Below are 14,918 nucleotides of genomic sequence, written 5' to 3' on the forward strand. Positions count from 1 at the left end.
GTTTCGAATATCACACGATTCGTATCGACAGAATCATCATCAACCGCGCAAATAAACTTTCACCTGATCTGTATTGTTGCACCGACCTGATCAATACCCAATTCTTGGGGTGCTATTTTTACTTTTTCAGTAAAAAGTTCGGTTTGTATTGATTTTTGGGTTCGTTCAGGGCAGGTTGTTGTTTAATTCAGATTCTTTTGAAATGACATCGTGCCTTCTAACTTCTTGGTGATGCCACGTTTCTTCACGAGTGGCGCGAACCCCGTCCATTTTTTATTCCCCATGTATCGGAGCCTTCCATGGGTGGCTTCACGGCAACACAAGTAAATATCTTGTATTTTCCAAGTGAAGTGTTCTGTATGGGTGTGATCCCAATCACATTTTGTCGCTGGTTTGATCCCAATGTGGTGGTGTACTGAATATGTGAATGCTTATCCAACCGATCGTGCATGTTGATTCAGGTGTGCATGCGGCTGGGTCGTAGAGGTTTACCGAAGCTCGACCATCTGTGAGTAACTCACGTATGTGATCATGTACGCGAATACGGCGATCGTAAGGGATGAGGGTGTGTATGCTTGCGAATTCATGCGCATCTTACTTTTCGCATTATCCTGCTGCTGGAAGTGTTTTGGAATCGCTGACCTACCCCTTTCACTTAGCATCTAATAAAAATTGAATTTCGAGAACAAGAAAGTCGTTTAAGATTAACAACACCAACCGATTCTCCCATATTAAAATGCTAATTAGCTTACAATTTATTTTTGGAAAATTTGCCGGTGCATCTGAATTTTCTAAAACGGAAATTTAAAAAACACTTCTTAAATGTAATATTTTAATTAAGAAGTATGTTTAATTAACAAAGCTAACTTTTGCTCCATGTCAACCTTTGTAAAAGAAACGAATTTATTCAAATGCCCTGTGAAAAAGGCATCCCGCTATAAATAACAAAATTCCTTTGTCCTGGCTCTTTAAAAAACAAAACAGGCAAATTCCTCGTAACTTTTTTATTTCCTTGAGATGTAAATTAATCCCTTCCGTCTAATTTATTATTTACGTTATTCTTGGTCCCGAAACCCTCGAAAATGTTCCCGTCTCTCATTTCTATTCTACTTGCACAATTTCCCAATTAGTTTTGTATAAAAAGTAAGATTTTTCAAAAGGATTTATACAGATCCTATCGCCCGTAATTGCTTATCTGAAATATCGCATAAATAGCAGTCTGATATTTTGCTGCAATTATTTCCAAAATTAAAGACGTGTACAGATTAATAATAATACTATTATTTAGGTATGGTACTGGTAAAAGTAAAAAAAAAATTTAAATGATGCCATTAATTTTTTATCTAATAAAACTAAATAAATGTACTCATTGCGGTTGTCGAATAAATGCACAGATTTGGAAGGGGATTGACGTAATTTTTTTGAGGAGAGAATAGGCATATTTTTCTTAAAACTTTGTGTTTTCTCTTTTTACAGAGAAGTTCTAATATGCACCCAAGGGCTTAGTGTCCGAGCCAAAATCGGGCCATAAACCATTAACCTAGTGGTCTCAATGCTGTCTGCTCCCCCAAATAAATCAGAATGATGTTTTTATTACAAAATTCCGTCATAAAGCAATTTACTCCCTGCCTAGACAATAACCCCTATCCCACAAAACTCCACTGTCTGCTACCCTCAAACCGCAACACGAACCCAATATAAAATGTCTAAAACAACAATACATTCATCAATAACGGAAAGCAAACAAAAAATTTAGTTGGTCCGGTCAACGGCACAAATTAAATCTTCGGTCCCAGTTGGAGAATTATCATAAATTTCCGAAGTCGCATCTTTTGACAAAGCCCATAAATAATAATAAAATGGAGAAAGGAACCATTTTCTGCCAAATTTTTGTATTGTGAGTGGAAGTTTTACGTTAACCACAAATAAGTAACTCGTCTGTGTATTTGAAGATGGTCGGTAACGTTTAAATTAAAACTTCTTGGAAATAACTGTGCTCATTTTACGAGTAAGCAGGTAATACGCTGTCTGACATAAAATGTTTTGTGGAATTTGAGCAGTGAATATTGCAGAATGAGTAGAGAGGCGAGTGCATTAATTATTAATTGCATAAAACAAATCACAATAGCAAATCCCTCGTCCATGCACAAAGTATTTAGGGGAGGTTCTTTGAAGTGAAAATGAAAATTTCTGCTCCAATCTAATGCACTAATCCGTAGGCTTCAGTCATTACTTTGGCCATCTAATTCCACGGTGCGGTGGTAGTTATGAATTTACGCACTACAAAATATTATCCATTTTTGACAGATTAAATTTTCATGTAATTTCAACTTTTGTAAATTCGTCACGAAAGTTGCAAAACAGTGTTATGAACGCCTACCCTATTCTCTACTTCTGTGATTCTGACATTAAGTCCGATAAAACCGAGACAGGAGACGTTCGTGCATAATAAATGTCTTACCGTCAACGGGGCCATACATATTGTACTGTTGCGAAGGAAATAAGAACAGCCGCAGGATTTCTTGTTGTCAACGATTTCGAAGTCGGAGTAGCGCATGTTCATTGCCTCTTTAAAAACCAATTTCAAACAAATTCTATTTTCCGTCCTGTGTGATAAATAGACAATTGCCATTTTATGTACTTTATACAGGTATCTTTTACATAGCTTAAAAGTCTAAAAACACTTCTCGATAGATTCAAATTCTGTTGCTTTAGTGCTCCAGTCTAGGTGCACAACAATGCAGCTTATCTTATTAAACGATAAATTGTTTATTGGCAAGGTATGAATGATAGTGTTGACACTTAATCTACCTCTTTCCCATCGTTATTGCATAGTTTCTTGTAATAATTATTATCACAGCGGAAGCGATTTATTCCAGGAATTAGCAATACTTGCAGACAGATAACTATGAAATTATAAGATTTCATTAAGTACAATAAATTGCCTCCGTTACTGGCATAAACTTTAGCAAATTATTCATAGCGTTGTCGCGTCGATCCAGAAACAAACCGGTACAAGTAATTAAACAGTTTACATATACTGTGGGAAAGTCTTGCCTGATATGATAATGATTAACCAGAAGTTAAACGTCGAGTTTAGTTGGTAGTTTTACGGTATTTTGGAAACACTTATTCTCAATACTTGTTAGTAATGATGAAGTTTTTTGAAAGCGATCCCGCACGATTTACGAGACAATATAGAACTCGTAATTGCATCCTATATATCATGTGACTTAGTTCACAAATACATAAAATTCAGGGTTATTGCCGCCTCGGGTCCTGCATGCGATTTATTAATTTAAAAAGGGTCCTCCTTACGACGTCTCTTTGTATTCCAGTGAATTTATTCGTTGGGATGCAACGCTATCTCATTACGAAGTTTTATTGCAGTTTTAATTAATTGTGTTCCATGATTATATGGGGAGAATCCAATCGATGAAATTGTAAAATACGCTGACGCAGGGGTTGTTTTAGATCGTTGACATTTGTCAGGTTTCCCTACAACCATAAATCAACGTTGTATTGTTAATGACATTCGCGAAAATGTTAATAAAACGAAATCGACGTGAATATAAGAATTTTCTGGTGGTAAACTAAAGAATTTATCCATAATGAAGTGATGATCGGTATATTAAGTACACGTAATGCAACTACAATAATGATAGGTGTAGCTGCGTATTCTTAATATTTTTGTCAGCTATAACAACATCAAAACGGGACGTAGATATCTATTGGGATGAGGATGAATACCATTCAGGGCCCCCAGTAATGCCAATGCTTCCTCGAATTCTACTTGACTATTATTGAAGCTGGAAATGTTACCATCACCCACCCTCTGAATATTCGCTTGAAATGAGCAATATTTACAAAATTGTCTCTCATGGACCGTTTTTTAAAAACAGAGTGTGTTAGAAGTGTTAACGCAATGCACTTTATTAAAATTGACTGTTAAATTGTGCCTGACTAAGTTTTTGATGGAAGTGTCTATTTTAATATTTAATTACGATTTTTATTTTTCTCATTTTGCTCTTTTCTTAGGAGAAAATGAGAAAAAATCTTAATTAAAAATACTTTTCCACGATCTTATTAAATTTTTTGTGGGCGCGACTAACAGCAGAAAATGTCGAAAATGTCAGTAACGTGACACCGGATCAGAATTATGATTTCCTTCACCCTTCAGTTAAATTCTTTATTGAAACAGTTGGGGAAATTATTTAATGGATATTTGAAAAGGCTTCACACAAAGGCAGATTTGTGCATACCTATCTAAATCTTGATTTGTTTCCTTAAAGTTTCTTAGCTAACTAATGAGAACTATGAATTCGCTACAAAACAAACTTGGGTTTCTTTCTAATTTAAATGATTTAATAATGAAGCTCTTGCAAATGAATGAATTTTAATACATACTTTATTCAATAGCTTTTTTGTAACAATACTTTCTTTCTGAATGAAAGTCCCATCGATTTTTAGTTAATTTTAAAATCATTAATAATTAACTTACTTTCTTCCAATTTTTTTCAGCTTTTCAGTAGTTTCTTATCATTATACGGAGCTATCAGAGATTCTTATTGAGAATTTCTGTCCCTACCTGTGCCCTCCCAGCTTTATTACTTTCATTATTTACGACAAGTGGCCATAAATAAATCATGCCAACATTTTGTGGAAACTGCTCTTTCAGTTAAAACTTTGGTGAAAGTCTACTGATTTCTAGCTAAAACCGTTCGAAAATTACCCTCATAAAATTGTAGGTAGGCATCTATACAAAGGCTTCGTAATATAATGACAACCGAAAGGTCCTATTTACACCGACCACAATTTTTATTTACAACTCATTCCACAATATTTTTAAGTATAACATCAAAAACAAAATGTGCGGTCGTCAGTTTTAGGGTACTTTTGTTTTGTGCTATTTTATATTTAAAACCATTTTATGGGTGTATGGTTAATAGACACCCATATAATCTGTAATGATTTCGTGGTCTTGCAATTTTTAAAACGTGAAACCGTAAAGGAAAATATTTATCATTTATTCACCGAGATTTGTCGATTGTCTAAATGTGTTATCGATGGTGCGTGGTGGTACACTTTGCAATTTATTTTTGTGCAAACACAATGGGTTAAGATGACAGTTTTCCTCCCCTTTATTCAGAGCGGAAATATTCCTAATTTTTCGTCGACAAAGAGTCAAGTTTCTTTGAACCATTCTTGAGCTTTGCACCTGGTGGTCGTTGCTTGTCACTTGATCGAAGCTTCTGAGCAATAATCGTGAAGTTGTGAAGCGCTTTGACAGTTCTGGTAGTTTCCGGTCACCGAGAATAATTATTGCGCGCCCCCCCGATCGCAACCAATAAGATTCAAGTTTGGCTCTGTGCAGGTAAAGGACATGTTGATGTGGTGGGGAAAGCGAACGCATCCGCTTCACCAGAACTAAACTGAATACATAGCGTTTCAGTAGTCTGACATTAGCTGCGTGGTGGAGAGCATGTGTCGCGCCCTCTGACGGCTCGTGAATTCCGGGTGTATTAGATCTTAAACTTTATCAAAGAAAAGAATGAAAGGCGAAGCTAATAAAGACACGTGATGAGTGAATAACAAATATTTGTTTGGTTTGAAAAGTTTCTTGGTTTTCGAGTTCTTTGCGCTCGGCTTGTTTGTGTTTTCCGGGTCGTATGGAAATCGTGACGGCTTTGTGTTCTTGAAATATTCGTTGTGATTTTCAGGACAAATTTTGGATTATTTTTTGTGTGTGTTTTTTTTTCTGTGTGGTAAGTTAGGAAACAATTGAATAATCCTGTAGACTCATTCGAACGAAAGTATGTTGCGATATTCGTCGCGGGTTGCTTTTTAAAAAACCCATTTTCCATCTTCCTAAGTATCAGAGTGTAGTTTGCCAAAGGATGTTCATATTTTTATTAAATACGTAGAAGTATTTCGCGATATTCATAACGTAAACAGTTCACGAATGATTTTCACGAGTGTGCGGCTTCAATCAAACTGAATCATATAAAAATATCAAACATCTAGAAATTGTATCGGTTTTTTAAATTTAAAGGTGTACACATTTTACATGCGGTCAGGTTATTTAATATACCTAAACTGCGATCGTTTTCAACAAACACTTTACCCAGTTACATATTTGAATTCCATTGCACTTACCGGAAGAAAAGTATCAACATAATAATAAATAAATAAATAAATAAGTTATCACTTCGTTTTGCTTGTTTTCTAATTATGCAGGTACATAGTTACATGTGTATTTATATCAAAATTAAACATTTATTAAAATAAATATGTAATATCATGATTTTATGGTCATTTTGACATCTGTATTAATATTTGAAATACTTACTTGTAACATTTCAATCATAACATTGTCATAAAAGGACTACAGAAGGATACTAGGAGTTAAAGAATTCAGGAACTCCACATATCGAATATTTTCTCGTAAAAATTCCCAACGGTCAAGTTAGACGGTTGAATCGCAAAATCAGATTATTTTTAGGTACACCATGTGTATTCCTGGTTTATGTACGTTTGTAATATTAGACATGTTCTTACATTTAACAATAAATAACTAAAACGAATTGGTCTCAGCTTTTTTTATTTTATTCGAAATACCTACTTTGCCATAGAGATTATCCTTAAGTAGGTATAATGATTTTAAATAGAAAGTTATGGTTTTCGCAAAAATATTTATTGCAAGCTTGTGTAGAAATTCAAAAGTATCAAATAAAAAAGAAAAAAAAAGAAAAGATGATTAGTGTTGATAAATTGAACAACGCGAGTTCAGAGTATCAATATGCACTGCATGCATATCTTTGTAACATCGAATGCCACTCGCCTAAGTTCACTGCGGTACACTGAATTACTACAGTAAATACTGTGTTAGTAGAGTGCGCTAACTAGGCGTTGTATTATGTACTATTAATATATTTTTTAATTGTTATACAACAAATCACACTACGCAAGGTGTTGGTACGTTGGAACTGTTCCGTATCACAGAACCTTTTGAAGTAAATTATTTTATTACATTTATCAAGATAACTCGCAATGACGGGTGTCAGTATATCTCACTTCCGAAATATATATCCGATATCCTTCTAGAAAGTCCACATAAGCGAATAACACGAAAAAGCGGTTCACTTCTGCTTGTTAATTAAAGAACGAGAGAAAAACAGATTGGGCATACCTAAAGTAATGAGCAAAAATTTACCTTTTGGACAGAGTCGATAAAAAACCAGTAGGTATTTATGTTACCTCATAAAAATAAAGTACTTCAAACATATTTTGATTAGTACAGTAGTGATGTTAACATTGTATAGTAACAATGAATCACATGCATTAAAAATATATACTGTGTTACTAAAATCTTAAAATTGTTTTAATGAATATCTATCTAAATTTAAAAATTCTCATAAATAATCCAATTTAATATGTAAAATAAATTAATGAATATGTAAATACATAATCAATATCGTGCGATCAATTATGTAGATCAAAGAAGCCTTTGAGATTTTGAACGTATGTCTACAGATGCTCTCGTTTTTGAAAACACCATTACGAAAGTAAGATTCAATGATTTTTTATGTTCTGAAGTAAAAACGATTTTTGCATTAAAATTTGGTTCATAGTTAGGTATTTGACGTTTGTTACGTGAGTTAGCAAAGATACGAAAAATCTGACACTGTCAAAGTCATAGCCTCCTCTTATCTCAGTAATTGTCAATCGCACGGTATAAGTGTTAAAAATAATACCCATATAAAATAAAATTTCTCACTATTAGGTTGATGCCTGATATCTAGACAATGATTTAAAATAACAATTTCTGTTATGCAAAAATTCGAAATATAAAATTGGTTGAAAATCGTGTTTCAATTTAAATTAAACCTTCCTGATAAATATGCCAAATTAATTTCTCAGTATCTACCTTTAATTAATGCAGCGTTGTCATTTAATGTAGTTTACAATGTTTTTGTTGTAAAATACATACTATACCGGGTGTTATGGAAGTCCACGTAATAAATTTGACCAGCAGTAGGACTCGTTGAAATAAACGTTTTTTTTTATTTATCATTTTTTCCGCAAATTCTTCAAAACAGAGTTAAAATTGAATATAATTTGAGGTCTAAAATTCATACCCGCTCATGTGTTTACAGATCCATTGACAACGAAGCACGAAAAAAAAATTACTCGTTTAAAATACTCGAATGAACAACAGTGTTAGTATTAGAATAGCACTCCAAAAACTGTAAAGTTTTTATCGCACAAAAACATTTTCACTCACTCTTTCGTTTCAATTGATGATTATCCCATGAGTGAAGTGTCAAATTAGGCGTTAGAAAAATGTAAAAAAATATTCGATAAAAAAAGATGAATGTGTAAAAAATGTTTATTTTAAAGATAAAATTTATTATGTGGACTCCCATAACACCCCGTATACACCGAATGTGAAAAATCCAATAATGTTCATTATAACAAAGTTCCGACACATATAAAACAGCTATAAAGAGCTTTATGAAAATCTCCTACAACGTATTGTAAAAATTAGCACATGATAAGCGGCAATTAAGTCACAAAAACACTTCTTTGGGGCCTTTATTCCAGTCTGTTGTTGGAAGGATTATCCATATAATTTCTCGTATCATCTAGCCGGAGAAAGCAAGACATACAAATCTGTAAAAAAATAGATTCGCGAGAAGAATTGTTTTTTAAGAATAAATGAACCTTACCTCATTAATAAGAGCCAAATTAAAATTAAGTTATAAGATGAATTTTGAAATACGAGTGCATAGTTCATTTTATAATTGTGAGGTCAACCGATCTGCACCAGTTTTGTAGATTTTTTTCTTTCATCTGCATCGTTTTACTAAACCAAATTCAAAAATATATTGCCGTAAAATGAGGCCGAATGAAAAATGATGCTCTTGCGAGAGTGATTAATTTTCATCGCATTAAAAACAGTTACCACCGTTGCGTAATATATTCCTGGTACGTAGGTATTATAGAAGCGTACATTCTACCATTCTGTGGAGCAGGAGAAAACGAAAACTACAATTTAAGTTGGCAGTATTCCGGCGAAAGCTGGGTCCACTGAGTCCGTGTGTTTGCGATATTTATGGCCAAGTCAAGTGCACTGCTACAGAACAGAAGTGGCTGGGAGACCGGAAACGCTGCTTTCGAGCCAAAACCCCTCGAAGTCCCCTTCAGAGAAACGTTTTGAAGAAATTACTTGGTTAATTTCAAAATTTTATTCAAATAGATTTACGTTCTGCTTTATGGATACTCCGGCGTTCTGCCGTATCATTTGTTCGGGGCGAGGCCATAAACCTTTTTCCGTTTTTAAAAGATATATTATAGCCCATCAAGTCTCGAAAGACTTGGCGAAAAAATAACGTCCCGAAAACTTCGCGCCAAAACTTCCGGATAATGCACTTTATGAAGTGTATCCCTTGTTATACCACCGCGTTATAACTTAACTGGTATATGGGCAATTTAGAAGCAATGGTTTGAGACAAAACGACACGCTCGAATCCGCCGTTATTTCAAAAGTACTGCGCTTCCAATCCAATAAGTCAGGCGGAGCTGAATTAGTCGGGGGATACTTTAAGGCAAAGTTAAATCGGTAGGATTGCTCCGAAACTAAAAGTCACTTTAAGGAATCGACGATATTTCAACGGTATTCATCCGCGACAAGATGAGCACCGAACCTGTTTCGTAATCTAATGCTCATAGTTTTTGTTTCCATTAGATGGATTACATCACAAGAGTGCCCATTCCCTTTTGTTCACTTTCATAAGCACTGAAACTCGGTCTGTGACTTTATTTATGACCAGCAATTTTAAACTCCTTTGAGGCAAGTTCAAGGGCTATCTTCAAGCTGTATTCAACAATAACCACGTTCTTTGTGAAACACGAATTTGTTTTGTTGCTCTTAATTTCTTAAACTATTATTTTTTAGATAAGTATTCTGGTGCGTTCACAATAGAGCCGCAGCTCTTCCTGTGAATTAAAAATTAATCTATCAAACGGGCGTTCGAACCAAAATGCTGTCTAACATTGAAAGCATCCCACCTATTATTGTTGGCATCCCAGAACTGTGGGACACAATAGTTCTCCGGAGCAACATAAAAAACTTACTCATTTCACGGCTGTTATTCATATTGAAAAGAACGTTTTTCACTTCCAAGGTTTTGAAGTTTTGTTTTGCCCAAGTAATTAGCGTTAGAAATCCTTTTACACATGCACCCATCTCTAAACGCAACAAAAGTATTTGATATTTTTTGAAACGTTGACGATTCACCGGACAAATATAAGGACATTATTTTGGGATTCCCGTTATGAGTCGAAATAATGGCTTAATTAAAATCTGAAAAACTGAATCGCCACTGAGATAGAACTGAGTCGTCGAAATTTTACAGTTTAATTTTAATTACAACGTTTCTTCTGGCTGCAAAGTCGTTTTATTGACTTTTTTTCATTACAAATCAAGCGCGACTGTGCTGCTTGGATATTTTATTTGAAATGTTTTAATTCTCACACCTTAAAACGTTGTTTTTAATTTTAATCCACTACAAAGCAGGCACTCCAAGATTATCTCGCTTTTAACTAAGTAATGGCTACATTTAGTTGGAAACTTATTTTGCAGAAAGGATGTAAGACTTTGAATAAAGACCTGACATACTACCGCCTGATCAAGAATTACTGAATCTGTTGGTAACAATGGAAATTTGACCACTGGTACCACTGTAATCTGTCATTGTCATTGCAGTGTAAATGAAGTCCTGGGCTGGGAGGGCGTTGGAAACCGTCAATTGTTTTGCTTTTTTAAAGTGTAAATTGACAGTTGTAATTAGAGCATGTTAACAGCTAACCTAAAATTGATGCAATGCAATGTTTTACATTAAAAAAAAGAATAACTAACGATTCCTATTCTTGAAGCAAATATGTAAGGACACCCTTTGCTGAAAACAATCCTCTTCAATCATGTGCCGATTAAATATAAACAAACGTCATTCGTGTGAAACGGCGGGAAATTCAAACTTTACACTGTTTCGAATGGTTTACTTTTCTCAACGCCTACTCAGCCCAGGTTTTCATTTGAACGGATGATATAAAATAGGAAGGTAACTTGAAACGTCGAAGAAAGGAGGATACGTGCGAATTGGGAGCAGCATAAATTTGTATATTTATACAAAGTGATAAGGGTACATACCTGCAGTAAGTAGGTGAATTTTTAAGAACTTCTAGAAGTTCTAGAGCAACAACGGTAAACATTCCAGTTCTTGATGAAAGAATAAAAGTTTATTGGAGGACAAACAAAATGTAGTTTTAGTATGTACATACATTTAGGTTGGATCAATACTCATTTATAAATAATCTTTATCGTCACAGGGCCGCATTGTTGTGATCCGTACAATAAGCAAATTAACAACTTTACCGAATCGTCGATGAATTTCAATTAAATGTGATTGTGTCAGCTGTTAACCAGATAATTGCGTCGACATTCATCGATACCGGAGAAATTTTGTTTCTTTTGAGGATTTTGAGGTCATTCCAAGTCTGAATATGCGATCGATTGATCACACAAACTGACGATCCCTTCGCTAAATAGAATTTACAGTAAATAAATTAACGATTTTTTCAAAGTGATGTGTTTTGTAATGGTGCTGTCCGAAGTTGATAGGCCCTAATTGATCCAATTGAAGTCGAATTGATTATCTATTAAACGTTACGGTTTCAAACATCGTGCACTATTAACAATGCGTTTTAACTAAGGAGTTGTAGTTGATTGACAATTAACTTTTTTCCAGGCCGGGACTTGGTAATAATTGCAAACTCTCCACATTATTAAAACCGAACGTCCATCAATCGTGAGAAACGTCAGACTCAATATTCGAAACGTTCATCAGCTGCGAGCATTAACGTCGGGTTTATATCAATTGATTTTTACACTTTCTTTTTACCGAGCAAATTCTAAAGAACCATCAACTGCTTTCATCAACCTATTGCTGAGCCATCAAAATGATACTCGAAGAGGTTGGCTTAGTCACTGCACACATTAAGGCTATTACTTAAAGACGTACCCGTGTCAAATACGAAGATCCCCACCTGGATCCAAATATGGACGCCGTCTAAGAAGCCGGCGGTAATGTATTCATTAATTCTCGGACCCATCAAAATAATATCTTGCAAATCGAAACAGATATTAATCATATCGTTAATGTAATTTGCTTAAAAGTTCGTTTTAAGTCGTGATGCCGTCCGGTTCCATATATCATTATGTGAAAATAATTGATTCTGGTCTCGTTTAAATTGCTTTGGGGTAAAAATCGTTAATCTTGTTGCGTAAACTTATTAAAACTCATAATGAAATTTGAACACCGAAGTTTTTTATTTAAATGAGCTGGCTATTCCCAAAACGACATACCCATATAAGGAGTTTAAACATGTATTATGTATTATGCATTCCGCATCATGCTCATGTTATGTTTTGTAGTTTTTGCACCACCGACACAAACTACACATTTTCTCCAAACAGATGAAACCAGATGCTGTTTATTTTTATTGTAACTGATACGTCCGTACATAATAACTTAATGGCTGTGTTTTTTCAGGAGAAATGCCTCGAAACATAACTGCATAAATATTTGCTAACCTTATATGCCTTTACAAAACACAAATAATCAATAAAACTTACTTATAAGACTCGATATCAAAACATCACTTTTAAAGAACACCCATATAGCATACCAAATTTTATGACCACTCTGTTGTGTACATCGGAGAAAACAAACAATATTTAAAAGCCCGAATAAATAAACCAATAAAACGCATAATAAAAACGGTCACAATTTTTTTTATTTTAAACAACTTTCAATTGTTAAATATCTTTTCATTTTTTACTCCTTTCAATCAATTACTAATCGATTCTCATCGTCGTAACATCTTCTTACATTCTAACATGACGGAATATGATAATGGAACTTCTGGAATTAAGAATTAATATGGGCTTCTAATTCTGTATTCATTTAGCAGCAGATATGTGCATACAACATTTACAAATTTAGGAAACAAAGTTATGTCCCGACTGTGTGTCTCTCTCACCACTCCGAGAACTTCTATCTGAAAGGGATTATTGTGGAAACAACACAGACACTTCTCTAACAATTTCACAAAATTAGATGGCTGTCGGCGTATATTTATTATGCAAAAGTATTCCCATTTGTGAGGCAGTAACGAATAATCTATTATTATTAAAAATATTTCGCCAGTTTCAAATTCACACGTTTGGCTTCATACATCGTGATAATCTTATTTTAAAATAATTGAAAACGACAATTCTAAAATTAGATGCTTTTACTGGTCACAAAAAAGATTGCTGCAGTGTTGATTAGACGTAGATTATAATTTCGAGCGTGGTAAGTATTTTACCAGAAGGAAAATTTTTGTCTCTGACGTATATTTAGACCTAATGCGTGTCTCAAGTTTATCGCAAATATAATTAAATACTGCAATTTATTGTCGTTTTATTTAGATGAATAACGCACAATTGCCATTCACCTCCAGGCGTTTTCATTGAATATCTTTTAAATCGACATGCAATTAGAAGGAAATAAGAAGACTGCATATACACGACAGGGTGTATAATTAACTGCAATATTGCGTGTTTACTCACAAACCCTGTACTATAAACACTCTTTCGTTAAAATATTTACGCCTGAACCTTGATTATTTCTTGGTTCTCAAACAATTGACCGAGGAATTTTCTTTTTCAAGTAAATGATATTCCACCTTCCACTAATATATATAATTATAAGTCTATATTGTATGCCTTTTCATTTCAGTTTTTTATTTACAAAAGCTGAGTATGCGTAACAAAAAAATACAATAATGAATATTTACGCTATTGACAAACAATCTAATGGAAAGCGTGCCCCAACAACGTAAAAGAAATTTTCCATTGTCTTTAAAAATAATGAGTTCAATGTGTTTGATATTTTAAAATTCGTTTAAATAATCACCTACAATTCGATTGGGCTTACGTATTTTTTGCATAGTAAATGTAAAAAATTAAATTTCATTTTTAAACAGTTGCCTCAATCCTAAAATTAACATACCTAAGTATTGTGGGTTGCCCCAAAATGGTTTTTTTTTGGGACTGCATTAATATCCTCAATAAAATAAGATTGAGAGAGTAAATATTAGTGTTTTATTATTGTGCCGCCTTTTTGACACAGATGCCCAATTTTAATTTATTATTAACTGTCACATTAATGGCGTTTTATTCGTACTTTTCAATCCAATTTTCATTTCTTATATTCGTTTTATCACAGTTAATAAACACCAAAAATCTGTATTTTTCAATACAAATTGCAAATACGTCCGCTTTTATAGCTAAACAAACTGACAAAATTTGTGAGGGTAGGATTTAGCCAACAACCTAACCTGAAAATGTGACATTCAGAATTTGCCGAATTTATGCTAGTACATATCAAGTGGTACATTTAAAATTTTCATAGTTTTCATAGCAAGCTGGACCAGACAATCATTTATAGATATCCTGTACCTACATAAAAATCCAAAAAATAGATACAAATTACAAGATGGTGCTCTGTAAAGATGTGGCAAAGACGCCACTTTTCTTTACAGCCTTATTTGGATATCTAACTTTTTCAAAAGCAATTTTTATATCGAAAAATGTTTATTGTTCATTCACAAATAAAACATTTTCTTAGGAATTCACGTCTTGGAGCACTTTGAGGATTAAATTTGTACCGTTACCTTGACACAATATTTTTTTCACAAGTATAATAAGTTGATATATAATACGATAAAACTCAATAATAGACAAGGAAAATAGGATACCTACTACTGTTCATTTGAATGTGGTAGAACTCTTCTAGGAAGGCCAAGATTGC

At 33.9% G+C, this 14,918-nt stretch overlaps 2 protein-coding genes across 4 annotated transcripts in view; one reads left to right on the forward strand and one right to left on the reverse strand.

Annotated features, from left to right (window-relative positions):
* TyrRS (Tyrosyl-tRNA synthetase) overlaps positions 1-14,918 on the reverse strand; it is a 199,795-nt gene that overhangs the window by 152,067 nt on the left and 32,810 nt on the right. The gene's annotated exons all lie outside the window — the stretch shown is intronic.
* olf413 (DBH like monooxygenase olf413) overlaps positions 1-14,918 on the forward strand; it is an 83,224-nt gene that overhangs the window by 38,820 nt on the left and 29,486 nt on the right. The window contains exon 1 of one of the 3 annotated variants that reach the window (XM_069047033.1): positions 5,433-5,765. The exons of the other annotated variants lie outside the window; for them this stretch is intronic. The gene's annotated coding sequence lies outside the window, so the exon portion shown is untranslated. Of the gene's footprint in view, positions 1-5,432; positions 5,766-14,918 lie in introns of those variants that run through there. 3 annotated transcript variants of the gene reach the window in all.

Source organism: Tenebrio molitor, chromosome 5 (assembly GCF_963966145.1).
Source record: "Tenebrio molitor chromosome 5, icTenMoli1.1, whole genome shotgun sequence".
Classification (NCBI taxonomy): Eukaryota; Metazoa; Arthropoda; class Insecta; order Coleoptera; family Tenebrionidae; genus Tenebrio; species Tenebrio molitor.